The following is a 17,438-nucleotide window of genomic DNA, read 5'->3' as shown; positions in this document are numbered from 1 at the left end:
GCAATAATGATTTCAGGAGTAGAATCCAGTGATTCATCCCCAGCATACAACACCCAGTGCTCATCCCAACAAGTGTCTTCCTTAATGCCCCTTGCCCATTTAACCCAAACCCCACCCACAACCCCTCCAGAACCCCTCAGTTTGTTCTCTGTATTTGAGTCTCTTGTGTTTGTTCCCCTCCCTGTTTTTATATTATTTTTGCTTCCCTTCCCTTATGTTCATCTGTTTTGTATCTTAAATTCCACATATGAGTGAAATCATATGATATTTGCCTTTCTGTGACTGGCTAATTTTGCTTAGTATAATATACCCTAGTTCTATCCATGTTGTTGCAAATGGCAAGATTTCATTCATTTTGATTGCCAAGTAATACTCCATTGTATATATACATATACCACGTCTTCTTTATCCATTCATCTGTTGATGAACCTTTGCGCTCTTTCCATACTTTGGCTATTGTCAATAGTGCTTCTATAAACATTGGGATGCATCTGCCCCTTAGAAACAGCAATTCTGTATCCTTTGGATAAATGCCCAGTACTGCAATTGCTGAGTCATAGCATAATTTTATTTTTAATTTTTTGAGGAACCTCCACACTGTTTTCCAGAGTGGCTGCACCATTTTGCATTCTCACCAGCAGTGCAAAAGGGTCCCTCTTTCTCCACATCCTCATCAACATCTGTTGTTGCCTGAATTGTTAATGTTAGCCATACTGACAGGTATGAGGTGTTATCTCAATGTGGTTTTGATTTGTATTTCCTTGATGATGAATGATGTTGAGCATTTTTTCATGTGTCTGTCAGCCACCTGGATGTCTTCTTTGGAGAAGTGTCTATTCATGTCTTTTGCCCATTTCTTCATGGGATTATTTGTTTTTTGGGGTGTTGAGTTTGATAAGCTTTTTTTTTTTATAGATTTTGGATACTAACCCTTTATCTGATATGTCATTTGCAAATATCTTCTCCCATTCCGTTGGTTGCCTTTTAGTTTTGCTGATTGTTTCCTTCACCATGCAGAAGGCTTTTTCTCTTGATGAGGTCCTAAGTTCATTTTTGCTTTTGTTTCCCTTGCTTCCGGAGACATGTTGAGTAAGAAGTTGCTGTGGCCAAGGTCAAAGATGTTTTTGCCTGCTTTCTCCTCAAGGCTTCTGATGGCTTCCTGTCTTACATTTAGGTCTTCCATCCATTTTGAGTTTATTTTTGTTTATGGTGTAAAAAAAGTAGTCCAGGTTCAATCTTCTGCAAAGCGCAGTCCAGTTTTCCCAGTACCATTTGCTGAAAAGACTGTCTTTATTCCATTGGATATTCTTTTCTACTTTGTCAAAGATTAGTTGGCTATACATTTGTGGGTCCATTTCTGGGTTCTCTATTCTGTTCCCTTCATCTGAGTGTCTATTTTTGTGCCAGTACCATACTGCCTTGATTATTAGAGCTTTGTAATACATCTTGAAGTCCGGAATTCTGGTTTTCTTTTTCAGGATTGCTAAGGCTATTCGTGGCCTTTTCTGGTTCCATACAAATTTTAGGATTGTTTGTTCTAGCTCTGTATAGAATGCTGGTATTATGTTCATAGGGATCACATTGAATATGTAGATTGCTTTGGGTAGTGTTGATGTTTTAACAATATTTGTTCTTCTAATACATGAGCATGGAATATTTTTTCCATTTTTTGTATCTTCTTTAATTTATTTCATCAGTTTTTTTATAGTTTTCAGTGTATAGATTTTCACCTATTTACTTAGGTTTATTCCTAGGTATTTTTTTTTGTTGCAATTGTAAATTGGATCGATTCCTTGATATCTCTTTCTGATGTTTCATTATTGGTGTATAGAAATGCAACTGATTTCTGTGCACTGATTTTATATCCTATGACTTTGCTGAATTCATGGATCAGTTCTAGCAGCATTTTGGTGAAATTGTTTGGGCTTTCCATACNGAACCGCGAGATCATGACCTAAGCGAAAGTCGGACGCTTAACCAACTAAGCCACCCAGGCGCCCCTGGATGACTTTTTAAAAAAAGTTTATTAATGTTTATTTTTGAGAGAAAAAGACAAACACAAGTGGGGGAGGGACAGACAGAGAGGGAGACACAGAATCCAAAGCAGGCTCCAGGCTCTGAGCTGTCAGCACAGAGCCTGATGTAGGGCTCAAATTTGTGAACCATGAGATCATGACCTGAGCCTAACCAACTGAGATACCCAGAAATAAAGTCTTATTGCTGAGGCTAGGACTTCCAATACTATGTTGAATAACAGTGGTGAGAGTGGACACCCTGTCATGTTCCTGACCTTAGAAGGAAAGCTCTCAATTCTTCCTCATTGAGGATGATTTTAGCAGTGGGTCTTTCATATATGGTGTTTAGGATCTTGAGATATGATCTTTCTCTCCCTACTTTCTCGAGGGTTTATATCAAGAAAGGATGCTGTATTTTGTCTAATGCTTTCTCTGCATCTATTGAGAAGATCATGTGGTTCGTATCCTTTCTTTGATTAATGTGATGTATCACATTGATTGATTAGCAGATATTGAACCAGCCCTGGATCCCAGGTATAAATCCCACTTGGTTGTGATGAATAACTCTTTTAATGTATTGTTGGATCTAGTTGGCTAGTATCTTGTTGAGAAATTTTTGCATCCATGTTTATTGGGGAAATTGGTCTGTAGTTCTCCTTTTTAACGGGGTCTTTGTCTTAGTTTTGGAATCAAGGTAATGCTGGCCTTGTAGAATGAGTTTGGAAGTTTTCCTTCCATTTCTAATTTTTGGAACAGCTTCAAAAGAACAGGTGTTAACTCTTCTTTAATGTCTGATAAAAGTCCCCTGGAAAGGCATCCAGCTCTGGACTCTTGTTTTTTGGGAGAGTTTTGATTACTGATTCAATTTTCTTANGGTTTATATCAAGAAAGGATGCTGTATTTTGTCTAATGCTTTCTCTGCATCTATTGAGAAGATCATGTGGTTCGTATCCTTTCTTTGATTAATGTGATGTATCACATTGATTGATTAGCAGATATTGAACCAGCCCTGGATCCCAGGTATAAATCCCACTTGGTTGTGATGAATAACTCTTTTAATGTATTGTTGGATCTAGTTGGCTAGTATCTTGTTGAGAAATTTTTGCATCCATGTTTATTGGGGAAATTGGTCTGTAGTTCTCCTTTTTAACGGGGTCTTTGTCTTAGTTTTGGAATCAAGGTAATGCTGGCCTTGTAGAATGAGTTTGGAAGTTTTCCTTCCATTTCTAATTTTTGGAACAGCTTCAAAAGAACAGGTGTTAACTCTTCTTTAATGTCTGATAAAAGTCCCCTGGAAAGGCATCCAGCTCTGGACTCTTGTTTTTTGGGAGAGTTTTGATTACTGATTCAATTTTCTTACTGGTTATGGATCTGTTCAAATTTTCTATTTCCTCCTGTTTCAGTTTTAGTAGTTTCTATGTTTCTAGGAATTTGTCCATTTCTTCCAGATTGCCCAATTTGTTGGCATATAATTGCTCATAATATTCTCTTATTATTGTTTGTGTTTCTGCAGTTTTGATTGTGATCTCCTCTTCCATTTGTGATTTTATCAATTTGGGTCCTTTCCTTTTTCATTTTGATCAATCTGGCTAGGGGTTTGTCAATTTTGTTACTTCTATCAAAGAACCAGGTCTCGGTTTCATTTATCTTGTTTTTTTTAGTTTTGTTAGCATTGATTTCTGCTCTAATCTTTATTATTTTCCTTCTTCTGCTGGTTTGGGTTTTATTTGCTATTCTTTCACCAATTTTTTTTTTAAATTTTTTAATTTATTTCTAGGAGAGAGAGAGACAGCGTGAGCAGGGGAGGGTCAGAGAGAGAGGGAGACACAGACTCTGAAACAGGCTCCAGGCTCCGAGCTGGCAGTCAGCACAGAGCCCGACGCGGGGCTCGAACCCACGAACTGCGAGATCATGACCTAAGCGAAAGTCGGACGCTCAACCGACTAAGCCACCCAGGCGCCCCATCTTTCACCAATTTTTAAGGTGTTAGGTTAGACTGTGTATCTGAGACCTTTCTTCCTTTTTTAGGAAGGCCTGGATTGCTATATATTTCCCTCTTTTTAAAAAAATTTTTTTAATGTTTTATTTATTTCTGAGAGAGAGAGAGACAGTGTGAGCAGGGGAAGGTCAGAGAGGGAGGGAGATACAGAATCTGAAGGAGATTCCAGGCTCTGAGCTACCTGTCAGCACATAGCCCAATGTGGGGCTCAAACCCACAAGTCATGAGATCATGACCTGAGCCGAAGTCGGATGCTTAACCAACTGAGCCATCCAGGTGCCCCTATACTTCCCTCTTATGGCTGTTTTTACTGCACCTGAGGTTTGGGGCTGAAGTTGTTATCATTTTCATTGGCTTCTATATACTTTTTAATTTCTTCTTAAACTTTTTGGTTATTAACCCATTCATTCTTTAGTAGGATGTTCTTTAATCTCCAATTATTTGTTGTCTTTCCAAAATTTTTCTTGTGGTTGATTCTGAGTTTCGTAGTGTTGTGGTCAAAAAATATGTACAGTATGATCTCAATCTTTTTGTACTTGTTGAGGGCTGATTTGTGTCCCAGTATGTGATCTATTCTGGAGAACATTCCATGTGCACTCTAGAAGAATGTGTATTCTGCTGCTTTAGGATGAAATGTTCTTAATATTTGTTAAGTCCTTCTGGTCATTTAAAGCCATTGTTTCCTTGTTGATTTTCTGCTTAGATGATCTGTCCGTGCTGTAAGTGGGGTGTTGAAGTCCCCTAATATTATGATATTATTGTCAATGAGTTTCTTTATGTTGGTGATTAATTGATTTGTATATTTAGGTGTGCCACACTGGGGGCACAAATGTTTACAATTGTTATATCTTCTTGGTGGACAGACTCCTTAATTATGATATAATGCCTTTCTTCATCTCTTGCTATAGTCTTTATTTTAAAATCAAGATTGTCTGATATAAGTATGGCTACTCTAGCTTTCTTTTGGTGACCGACCATTAGCATGAGAGATGATTCTCCATCCCCGGACTTTGAATCTGATGGTCTCTTTAGGTCTAAAATGGGTCTCAGTATATAGATGGATTTTGTTTTCTTATCCATTCTGTTACCCTGTATCTTTCGATTAGAGTGTTTTGTCCACTGACATTTAGATGAATACTGAAAGACATGAATTTATTACCACTGTGTTGCCTGTAGAGTTGGAGTTCCTGGTGATGTTCTCTGGTTGTTTCTAGTCTTTGTTGATTTTGTTCTTTATTTATTAGTTCTAGTGGGTTTTTTGGTAGAGTTTTTAGGGTCAGTGTGTGTGTTTCAATGCCATTTTTGTAATATAAAAAAGCAACAAAAATGTCTTTTAAAACACTTGAGGGAAATAACACTTATGGAGAAATGTTTGGAAGTTATATAGCCATCCATTCCTCTAGACTATAACCTGTTTTGGTGTTGGACCAAGCCATTAGGATTTAAGAGTTACTGAACTACATTATTTAAGTTCCTTGAAAAATTGTACTGATATACAATATTATGCCTGTCTGAGGATCTCATGTTTAGAAGCCCTATGGAACATGCTTAGTGTAAAAATGGTTGAATATGTCATTCTTTACATTACAGTGTCTTTTTTAAAGTTATTTATTTATTTGGGGAAAGAACACATGGTAATGGGAGAGAGGCAGGGAGAGAGAGAAAGAGAGAGAATCCCAAGCAGGCTCTGTACTATCAGCGAGATNTATTTATTTATTTGGGGAAAGAACACATGGTAATGGGAGAGAGGCAGGGAGAGAGAGAAAGAGAATCCCAAGCAGGCTCTGTACTATCAGCGAGAGCACGATGCAGGTCTTGAACCCACGAACCCTGAGATCATGACCTGAGCTGAAATCAAGACTCAATTGCTTAACCAACTGAGCCACCCAGGTGCCCCCTCCAACTTTTTTTTTTTCCTAGTAAGCTCTATGCCCAATGTGAATTCACGACCCCAAGATCAAGAGTCGCATGTTCTGGGGCACCTGGGAGGCTCAGTTGGTTGAGCCTCTGACTCCTGATCTTGGCTCAGGTCATGATCTCACATTTTGTGGGATTAAGCTCTGCAATGAGCAGGCTTGGGATTCTTTCTCCCTCTCTCTCTCTCTCTGCCCCTCCTCCCCTCAAAATAAATACATAAACTTAAAAAAAAAAAAAAAGAGTTGCTTGCTGGTGAGCTGGCCATGTGTCCCTACAGTGTCTTCTTTATGAGAACTCACAGGAGAAATTTCTTCCAGATTTCAGTACCAGGAAGATTTGTGTTTCTCTCAAGCACCTGCTCTGGTTTTTACTTACAAACATTGAATCCTTTCATTGAACTTTGTATTTCCTGCTATAAAGCTTAGAACCAAGATATGACCTTATTTTTGCAGCTTCACTTTTTCCTTTTGCCTTGGTTCCTTTAATCACTTTATGAGGATCTTGTTTTGTGTGTCCTTTTTACAAACAACCTCAAATTTGTTTCAGTGTAAGTTACAGAATAATTGGATGGCTGAATGAATAGTGTATGGATGAGTGGATGGACAGATGGGAAAATTGATGTATTTGATTTTTTTTACTTTATGTTTGTTTACCTTTATGTTTCACCTTCTGGAGCCTGTAAAATAAAGATTGATTCAACTTCCATAAGTTTGCTTTTAAAATATTATATGACAGTTACATTCCCTTGGCTTTCTCTTCTTCAGGTTAAAAATTAGAAACACTTTTATATCAGACTCAGTTCTGTCATAACTGAGGTGGGTTTCAATGTCCATCGGGCCATGCATTTGCCCTCACTGACTTGCTCTCCTCTACTTGTCCTTATATTCCTCCAGAAACATGAACTCTCATCTGTTCCTACAGCCCTCATGTCCACTCTCTAGGACCCAGAGCGAGACCGCTGCTTCAACTTTGTCCTCACCCACTGCTTCTTTATATACAAAGTCTCAAGATCCAGTATCCCAGTCCCCTACTCCACTGGCTTACCCTTCTAGCACTTCTTACCTTTCTCCCGCTACATTTGCGCCTTGACATCAAGATATCCACACTCTCAACCCTTCCCATTTTATTTAGTCTGCAACTCTGACCCTTACTTGGCTGTCCAAATTCCATTTCTCTTTTCCTACATAGTCTTTCACCCACAGCCCATCACTATCCAGTACAACCAAAACGAGTCATCAGACCAGCTGACAATTTTCTTAAGTATAATTTTTGTTTTTCATCAAAGTGTTTCTACTCTTAATCCACAAATAATCGATGCCCATGATGAACTGGGAAGTTTTTTGAATTTCCACAACTTTATCTGAGCTTCATACCAAGAACCCAGTGTCAACCAACGTATGTACACTGGCATTTGAAATACATTTTTATGTCGCAGGCACCATGAATGTTAAGTGGTTCCTATATATCCTTTAATATTACAACCATCTGAGGTGCGTACTCTCCCCACTTTACAGAAAAAACAGCCTTAGGAAGTCATACAACTTGCTTATGGTCACATCACTAGTAAATCTAGAGTCTGGAGATTCACCTGGGCAGTCCAACTATAGTCCATCACTATGTTATTCTGTAGGAGGTCCCAACAATCATATTCTACCACAAGAATATAAATACAATCTTAATTTAGGAAACTATTTTGTCCTTGTTTCCATATTAGCTAGCATTGAGGATTTAGTTATAATGTTAGACTCTATGTTTCTCATTTTTATGCTGAGCATACAATACAACCACCACTGTTTCTTTTCTTTTAAGATATTGGACACAATATACCAGCTATTTTAAAGAAATTTTTTTTAATTTTTAAAATTAATGAAGTCAGACCAGGAAGGAGGCATACTTGGTGTTGAAAGAACTGGCTGAACGAAATACAAAAAACAAAAACAGGGGCGCCTGGGTGGCTTAGTCGGTTGAGCGTCCGACTTTCGNTCTCTCTCTCTCTCCTAGAAATAAATAAAAAAATATATATATAAAAAACAAAAACAAAAACAAAAACAATATCTGCGTCGTTTTTCTTGACCATTTCAGGTTTTATCCATAAAACGTTTATGTGTTTCCACAAACAACTTTATAAGTTATTAAAGATTTTTGGCCTAGATTCTATTATATTTTTAATAATAGTTCCTTTATTTATTTTTAATTTTGACTTTTAAATTTTGAGAGAGAGAGCATGGGAGCAGGAGGAGGGGCTGAGGGAGAAGGAGAGAGAGAATCTCAAGCAGTCTCTGTGCTAACAGTACATAATTAGTTCAATGCAGGGCTTGAACTCACAGAACCATAGGATCATGACCTGAGCCCAAATCAAGAATCAGATGCTCAACCAAGTGAGCCACCCAGGCACCCCTAAAAATAGTTCCTTTGAACAGCAAATAACCAATAATAGCTACCATATTGTGCTTGTGAAAAAATAAAAAGTGATACTAATGTGGTGCTTTGCAGCAATAGCCACAGCTCTAATAATTAGATATTCTGAGAGGTAAAATTAATTGCATGTTGAAAGTTTAGTGGTTAAGAGTACTAACTCCAGAGTCAAAGAGGCTGATCTGCCTCCTGAGTCTTATCACTCCTATGACTTTGGGCACACTACCCAGCCTCTCTGGCTTCACTTTTCTTATCTATAAAATAGGTTAGTAGTCCTTAGCTCCTCCTGTTAAGAATTTTAAATGAGATAATATATCTAAGATGCCTAAAACAGTGCCTGCCCCATGTAAGCATTCAACGAATTATAGTTACCATTGTTATCATTATCATGATAGTGAGGGACAAGTGCCATCCCCCACAGCAGCTGCCAAGCTTATGTCAAAATAGCGCACATGTTTGTATTTCACTCTTTGGGAAAATGGCTACAATGTAAATTGCTACCAAATTTTAAATCCGAGGTAGAGGTGACATTTAACTTATTAAAATTAATTGCCAGAACTCACAGGCAATGCTATAAGTTTCAGAAGTTCACTTATGAAACTCTTAATTATAAACAGATTAAAATGAAATTAGGTGTCCACAAAAAGCTTAGGAGGACCCCCCAAACAGAATCCAGAAACTGTACAAATTCTAACACTCCCCAGGAGGTGGCTGCAAACATCTGAGGAGAAAGCAGAATGTGTGGAAGGCTTGGCCGGTATCAGAGAGCTCCTTCAAACACTGAAATAAACAGGAACAAATCAATGGTGATATGTTTCACAGAAAGCTTAGGAGTATCCCAAGCACAAATCAGACCCAGCAGAAACTACAAATCCTCACAGGAATGCTGAAGTCCCCTAAAATAAAACCAGAACCAAAGGAAGAACTGGCAGCTGGCAGCTCCTATAAATACCAAAAGACCCAGTGAAACAAATAAATGATGATTATATTCACAGAAAGCTTAGGAACAATTGAAAGCAGAATCCAGAACGAGTAGACATTCAAGCAGGCATCAGGAGGCCACTGAAAACACCTTAAAGTGAAACCAGAACTCTTGGGAGACCTGGCAGGTATCAGATAATTCCTACAAACACCAACAGAACCAGAGGAATAAACAAATGGTTGTGACATCTACAAAAAGCTTAGAACAGTCCAAAGAACAAACCAGAACCATTAGAAAACCTCAGAAATCTTGGGGGGTTGCTGGGGATAACTGAGGAAAATGCAGAGTCCGTAGCAGATCTGAAGACCTCAAAGAGCTTATAAAAACACCAAAGCAAGCAATACAACCAGAGAGCAAAAACAAGAACTCCTTCTCTCTCAGATGGAAACGTGGAGAAGGTGAAATCCTCACTCACAGCTATCAAGAGTTTGTTTGGAATGCCTAGGAAAAGTGGACCCAGTAGAAGACGGACCAAGGGCCTTATGAAAATCACACAACAAATGGTGGACCCCAGAATATAAGACAATCAACAAGAAGAAGCTCCGGACAGCTCTTAGCTGTCCTGGGGAGAATGTGAATTAGCTGAACCAACAACCAAGAAACTTCTTAAAACTTCTGTGGAAAAGATTGAACCTAGTGAAGACCCAATGGGCACCAATAGATAAAACTGCTAAAGAACAGAACTCAGGAGAAGACTTGACAGGTGTCAAGAACCTCAGGACAACTTCAAAGCAGAGATGGGAGTCGGCAGAAAATCCTCCAGGCATGAAAGAAAACCTTAGGAAAACTGTTAAGGTACAGCCAGTAGAAGAATCAGCAGGCATTATGATAATTACAGCAACTCCAAATTTTAAAAGCTTACTGACATCCTTACTTAGGAAGGATTCAGATACATCAGAGAAATTACAAGAAAAATCTAAAATAGCCATAATAAAAGATGTGAAAAAATACTCAAGAAAACCAAGTAGTAGAGGGGTGCCTGGGTGGCTCAGTCAGTTGAGCATCCAACTTTGGCTCAGGTCATGGTCTTGCAATTTGCGAGTTCAAGCCCCACATGGGGCTCTGTGCTGACAGCTTAGAGCCTGGAGCCTGCTTCAGATTTTGTGTCTCCCTCTCTCTCTGCCCTTCCCCTGCTTGTACTCTGTCTCTTTCCGTCTCAAATAAATAAACATTAAAAAAAAATAAAACTTAGTAGTAGGAAAAATATTAGACTATACACAGGGCATACATATTTTTCAATCAAAAGAAAATATAGATGGCCGTACAACATTTAAAAAAAAAACACCAAAAGAAAATCTGGAGCCCATAGTTATTAGTACTATATCGAAACCATAAAGAGAAAAAGAGAAATGCACTTGAAGACTTCAAACAAAAGACATAATATTTGGAAGATGACTATAGTGGATTTGAAGAAATGTTTGCTTCAGTGCACAAAAGTAAGGATGGACCGGGAAATGTCAGCCAAGAACATTGTGAATATAAATCCAAAACTAATGCCTCTGAAACTGAAGATGTGTGGCCTAAGAACATGCAAGATGTAGTTAGTCAAAGAACAACATCTACCCTAAAAAACATAAAAGAGTTTCAAGGAAAAATCTAAACCCTTGTCTAGTCCAACAGGTAATGTGCACAGATGAATGTAAAGAAATATGAGCTTAATTTTCAAGCAAAGCTGAGTCAGCATTGTCCCTATATCCCAGACACAGATAAAGAACTGAAGAGTCTCAGTTGCTTATAACAACAGAAATATTTTGAAAAAGAAAAATGAAAAGAATACTGTGAGGAATTTCCAAGAGAAAAACTCAGAAGATGGAGCTATGGAAAAAAGACACAGACTGTCTTTAACATCAGAGGAAGAAGTAAACTGGGGTAAATCTATAGGAATCTGATTGGTTGGCTAGTTCAACAGGGGTCAGGCACATGGAGAAATGTGACAAACCAATGATCAGTTTGCAAGAAAAAAGCTAAACCTACAAATGAAGAGAAGATACTTTTAGGACCCAGGAAAATAATAAAAATTAATTTTGATCTGGTAAAATCTTTGGTCAATACATAAGAGAAAATTCCCACAAACCAAAATAAAACAGGTGGTTAATGTGGAAACTTCTAATCCTTTCTCTGATGAAACAAAGGTAGCCAACAAAGAGACAGGAGATAAAACTATTCACAGTTCCCTAGATAAAATCTTAAACACTACACTACGGATTCTTCAAGATCATCTAGAAGTAGGAATCAAAGAAAGTTAGAGGGACTGTCTAATCTACTCAAATAGTGATATTATGAGTCCATGCAGAAATCTGTAAGAATGTCAAAGATACAGCAATCAATGGTAAATCAAACTGTCCTTGAGGTCTAGAGGCTCAAACAAGGTCCACCCTGTAAGAATAGAAGGATGTGATCTTTTATCTAGTATAACAAATAGAATGTCTGTGAGCAAGAATGAGAAAAAAACAGTTAACTATTCCTCAGATAAAATGACAGACACGGAGGAAACCACAAAGATGCCTGTGAGAAAAATCTAGAAGCATAAAGATATAGCCATCAATGAACAATTAATTTACTTGAGGTTTGGAAGCCAAGATAAGGTCCCTGTCACTACTAAGATTCAAGGGTCTAATTCTCTGTCCTTATAAATATAGCAGAGGGCATATTTTTAGGGGAAAGACAGGGAGAAAAGTGCTGACAATCCCTCTAGAAAATTCCAAGTGAGGAAGCAAAATATAAAAAGGTAAATTGAGAATTATTGTTTGAAATTTAGAAAAATGAAAATTCTTGCTTAGAGAGATGCAAAGATATGATCATTTGCTCAGTGACAAGATAAAAATCTCTATGGATAGGAACAAGAAATATCTTTACAGTCCTTTCATGCATAAAAAGGAAAGCTACCTGGCTCAAAACTGGAAAACCAAAGAAGTCAGATGCAAATAGAAAACAAAGAAAACACTTTGGATAAATAACATTTACCAAAAGAAGAAACTTTGTGCAAAAGGCTAAGCCATAACCAGTGATATTAAATCACAGAAAAGAATAACTTGAGTCCTACAAGATGTTTCAGTGAAAACATCTACTGAAAATTCAAAGCAAGATAATAATAACATACAATGAAAGAAAATAAGTAGGAGAAATCAAGACAATGAAGGTGCCTAGCTAAGAAGCTGAAGAGGAAAAAAAATGATAATCTTTAGTTTGATAGCAAACATAAATGTCCACCATAGTATAATTTTTGTCATAAAATTTAAACTCAAGGCAGCCTGGCTGGCTTAGTCAGTAGAACAAGCGACTCTTGATCTCAGGTTTGTGAGTTCCAAGCTCACATCAAGTGTAGGGACTACTTAAATATGATTTTTTTTAAAGCAAATTCTGTTAAGTAAAAGAAAATAAATAAAATTAGGTTCTATATGTATTTAAATGTAATCAAAGTATTGGTTTTATTTGAAATTTGATTCTTTTATAGGCAAAATTTTAAAAAAGGAATTAAGACATCCTTTCCTTCATAAAGATGGGAAGTCTTAATTCCTTTTTAAAAATTTTCCTCCCTCTTTATGGACAAAACGTTGTCTTAATTCCTTACAATTAGCTGGTTGTTGATTCATTCTTTGTTAATAAAATACCTTCCCTTAGCCTTTCATCTTTTACCAATGGACGAAAGGAGAATGAAAAAGTAAATTGTAAACTAGTGAGATCAGATATAAACTTTCCAAATATTCTATTACTGATTGGTTGTCAGCAACTTACAGTTTGGAGAGATGGTTAATGCTGGGCTGCTCAGAATAAAATGATTCATTCATTGTTTCTTTCAATCTGGAAATGCAAATTAATTATGTTCATGAAATTTTTACAGAAATCAGTGCAGAACATTGTATAAATCTGAACACCATATTCATGTTTATGACATAATAAGTTCCAGCTGTGAACTGTTTCCTTTATTAATTCCACTTGAGAGAAACTGTATACATAAAGTACATTAAGGTACTTAGCATATTGCCTTTTAAACTGTTGAGGCCATTTCCTTAATATTCCCTTCAGTATTTACAATTGAATCTTGTTTTCCTTATATAGTACACCTCATGCCCTTTGGCATAATTGCCAAAGCCATTTTCCATCGTTGATTTAATGGCCTCTTAAAACTGTCATTCTATCTCAAGAAGATATTATCCCCTTGGTTATAAACACCAACAACAAAATTGCTTTCATGCAACAGGTTATTTTATGTGTGTGTGTGTATACATGTATAATTATATAATACATAGAATTTAAAAATATAAAAAAGTCATGCATTTAAGCAACTGGTGATTTTATACATACATGCATACATACATATATATACATACTTACATATAAACACACATGTATGTATATATATGTATATATATCTGTGCTCTGACCTATATATAAAAGATTATTGAAAATAAGTAAAATCAACAAATCCTGAATTATTTTCTGGTGAGAGCATAACTTTTCTACATTAATGTTTCCTACATTTCTATTCTCTACTAGTCCTTTGTAATAAATAATTTCCAGGTAAAATCTATAAAACTGAACATCTAAATACCACCCTTAGTACCTTCAAAATATTTCTATCCAGGTATTTTAGCATTGTGAATCCATAGGTTTTGTAATGATGTGGTATGTTATATATGTGTTGCATTACCATGAGACACGTTCATTCATCACTAATAAAAATAGTTTTTAGGAATTTTTTTCCCCACAAAATTGTGCTTGGTAAATCAATGAAGTGCAAGAAAAAACCAGAGTCAAACTCATTTTTATTAAATGAGGGATGTGCATAAAAGCTTGTGTGATGACTAGGAAAAAAAACAAATGTAAAGTCTGCTGTAATTTTAAAATTCAGTATAATCTCCTTGCATGATTAGTGTTACATTACAGACATTCTGAATATTAAGGAGAGAAATGTTCCATAGTTGATACAAAGGAAATATACTTGATTCATATTTTAAGGGTGTTTTAACAAGATTGTGTTGCAATGTTCAAGATGTTAGTATTAGCAACAACATATAGGATGGACACATACATATATATTTGGATATTTATATAGATATATGTAGAAATTTATGTTGATGTTTCAGATATGGTGAATTTGAAGAAGTGTCTAAAACAGTATACCCTCAAAGGATAAATCATTTGAAAGATTATGGCAACTTTTCAGTTTGTTTGAATGGTGGTGGTATTGACAGCCACATGTAAAACTAAAATTTATAGTGTTTGAGTAACATTAACATATGCAATTATTCAATATGATGTGATTTCATGAATTCTCGTACCACTGTCAATTCATGTAGTCTCAACTCATTGTTTTGCCAATTCACAGCTTAAGACTGCTTTTAAATAACAAAGATACATATTTCATATTTTAATACATACCATATAGCCACACATCTGATACAATTTACACAGAGAAATCTTTAATGTTTTTCTATGCTTTAATACACTTCAAATGATTTCAATGACAGAGTCATTAGCTTTTACAACTTTAGAGTAAACCGTTCTGTTCTCTTACAATTCAGACATTTTAAGATTTCTTAGAACTGTCAGACTTTTTCTATTAGCCTTTAAAAGTTTAAATCATTTTCTGACATTAATTTCTCAATTAAATCATTTCTCAAATGAATCAAATCATCAGTTTCTTCTAATACAATTTCCAGACTGTCAAACTTTTTCAATCATAAAAACAATGTTTCTAGATACATATGTGAGGTTCCTGTGTAAAATCTTTAACACTCATTCTTCCCCAGAGAAACCTTTTGTTTCCTACTTTTCCTTTAATGACAATCATAAAGTATAATAATTATATGGTATACAATGTGTATATTGTACATAGACAATATACATATGTACATTATACATAATGCATTTTAATATTATTTTAAATTACCATTTGCTTAAAGGACATTTCATAGGATGGTAGAACTGATACAATGGCATTTATTTTTTTCTTACAATAGGTTGACTAAATCCTTCTGTAGTACATTACTTGCACAATTATGGCTTTGAAGAGAAGTCACAAGTCACAAGTTCTTACGTTTTGTATCATGTTGTGGAATGTATTTTAAAATAGAGGGAAAAGTGCATGACTTCATGCTTCATGGTACAGCATACGTGTATCAATCATTTCTACATATAACTATGTGGTGAATGATACAATAAGACCTAGGCTACACAATCTATAGTTATTACAAAAAGTTATATATTATGCCACAGTACTAAAAATAAAATATATTCTTCTCAAATAGTGAAAATAAGATATCCGTCATGTGTTTTATGTCACATATGTTTTCTCATTTGACCATGCCTCCTTTCTCCCCCATTGTAAATGAAATAATGTCCAACATTTTATTAAACAATAATCACAATTCCCAAGCCACTAAGGCCTATAAAAGAGGAAAGGATGATTATCTTATCATTAATTGCACAAATACACTCCTGTTACGTTCAAAACATGGTAAAAATATAAAAATAAAAGACAAATAAATATAAATATCTTCTCAGTAATTGAAAAACCAAAAGCCCAACTGTACCTTATTATAAATACGGTCTCCAATATATCTAATTGCTGTATCTTCAATAGGTACACCCACTAACTGGATATCCTGGTTATCCCTCGCCAAATTGTGAGCCACCAGTTGTGACTATACTTGGCCAGGAAGATATCGAGTTGTTTTTTTTGGGGGGGTGGGGGGAGGAAGGGGGAGTGTTCTCCGCAAGGGAGGGATTCAATCATACCTAGGTGCTGATCTCCCCGACTGCGCGCGGCAGTCTCCAGTGGCGGCTCACCCCCGCGGCTCCTCGCCCTCGGCCTATCTTCTGAGACCCGTGACCTGTCCGGGCGCGAGGGAGAGGTATGGAACTGTGTCCCTTTCCCTTCATCCCTAAAGGTTGCTACCTTTCTTCCGACGCACGAAAGGGCTCACGTGTTCTCTTTGATTGAAAGCAGGCACTTACGAGTGAACACAGTCTGAGCAGAGGCTGAGGGTGGGGACGACCTTAGAAGTTGCGCTTCTGGCTTGTCCGCTTCTGTCGCCCCGCCGCGCGCTCCTAACGTTTCCTTGAACCGAATGAAACGTAGGGAAACTTAAGATCCCGGGGTAAAACGGGAGTGGAAGTGACTCCAGCACAGTCGCCGAGCGACGGACGATTCGGCCCAGGTATCAGGCGGGGTCTGAGGCCGTTGGCGGTGGCAGCTGCCACCTCGGCCGTTGCGTCCCATCCACAACCCCCCTAGCCCCGTTCTGTCCGCGCAGTCCTCGAGCGGCCGTAGACTCTCAAATGAGCGGGAAGCGGCCCTCGCCGCCGTCTGACTCCCCGGCGCCGCCGCCTCGTGGGCGGCCGAGCACCGACACGGGCAGCACGACCTCCCCGGGGCTGAGCTGCTGCAGCCGCATGGACTCCTCGTAGGTGGGGNCGCTGTGGCGTTGGCCGCGTCGCAGCAGCGCTCCCGCTCGCCACACGCCAGGTCCGCGCAGCCCCCGCCGCCCCGCGAGGGCGCCACCAGCGCCAGCGTCAGCANGGGGATCCGTCTGTCCGCGTGTCCGTCGGCCCCTCCCCGGGCGCTCCGCCGGGTCCCGCGCACCGCCTCCCGCGCCTCGGCTACCTGCGGTCGGAGCAGTCCTCACATGGCCACGCTTGGGCGGAAGGAGGAGCCCACGGCGCGCAGAGGCTGCGGGAGGCGGCCGTTCCTCGCAGCTGGAGCGGCTTCCTGAGCTTCTGACCTTAACCGCGCGCGCCCAGCCTCCCGGGTAGAGCTCTGGGCGTTCGGAGCCGCCCAAGATGGCAGAGGCAGCCTGTGCGTGGCTGCCGTGGGCATCTTCGCCCTGGCCGTCCGCGCTTTTGCAAGCCCCCTTGGTACCCTCCGGGGCTGGAAGGGTTAACGCTCCACGCTCAGCTCTAGAGCCCCCTGATCTTGATTAATTCAGCCGTCGCGCTCTTCCTCGCTAGTAGGGCGGGGGCTCTTGCTCGCGTAGGTGTCTCAGTTTTAAGTGATTGGATTTCCCCAGGAATGTTATTTAAATTGACTTGCGACTGGGATTCGCTTACCATCTTTCTTCTGATCTTTCTGATTAAAAATGGATGATGTCCATTAATGGCTAGCGCA

The 17,438-nt window shown here is 38.3% G+C and overlaps 1 long non-coding RNA gene across 3 annotated transcripts in view; it reads right to left on the bottom strand.

Annotated features, from left to right (window-relative positions):
- Window positions 1-16,611, bottom strand: part of LOC144223062 (uncharacterized) — a 58,822-nt gene extending 42,211 nt beyond the window's left edge. For all 3 annotated transcript variants that reach the window (XR_013332543.1, XR_013332545.1, XR_013332544.1), the window contains exons 1-2: window positions 16,070-16,611; window positions 13,064-13,129 (exon numbers count right to left, since the gene is read on the bottom strand). This is a non-coding gene — a long non-coding RNA (uncharacterized LOC144223062). The remainder of the gene's footprint in view (window positions 1-13,063; window positions 13,130-16,069) is intronic.
- Window positions 16,612-17,438: the final 827 nt, after the last annotated feature.

The sequence above is a fragment of the Crocuta crocuta genome, unplaced genomic scaffold (genome assembly GCF_008692635.1).
Source record: "Crocuta crocuta isolate KB4526 unplaced genomic scaffold, BGI_CrCroc_1.0 scaffold761, whole genome shotgun sequence".
NCBI classification, from domain to species: Eukaryota; Metazoa; Chordata; class Mammalia; order Carnivora; family Hyaenidae; genus Crocuta; species Crocuta crocuta.
The sequence above is the reverse complement of the archived record's forward strand: the minus strand, read 5'-3'. Positions and strand labels throughout refer to the sequence as shown.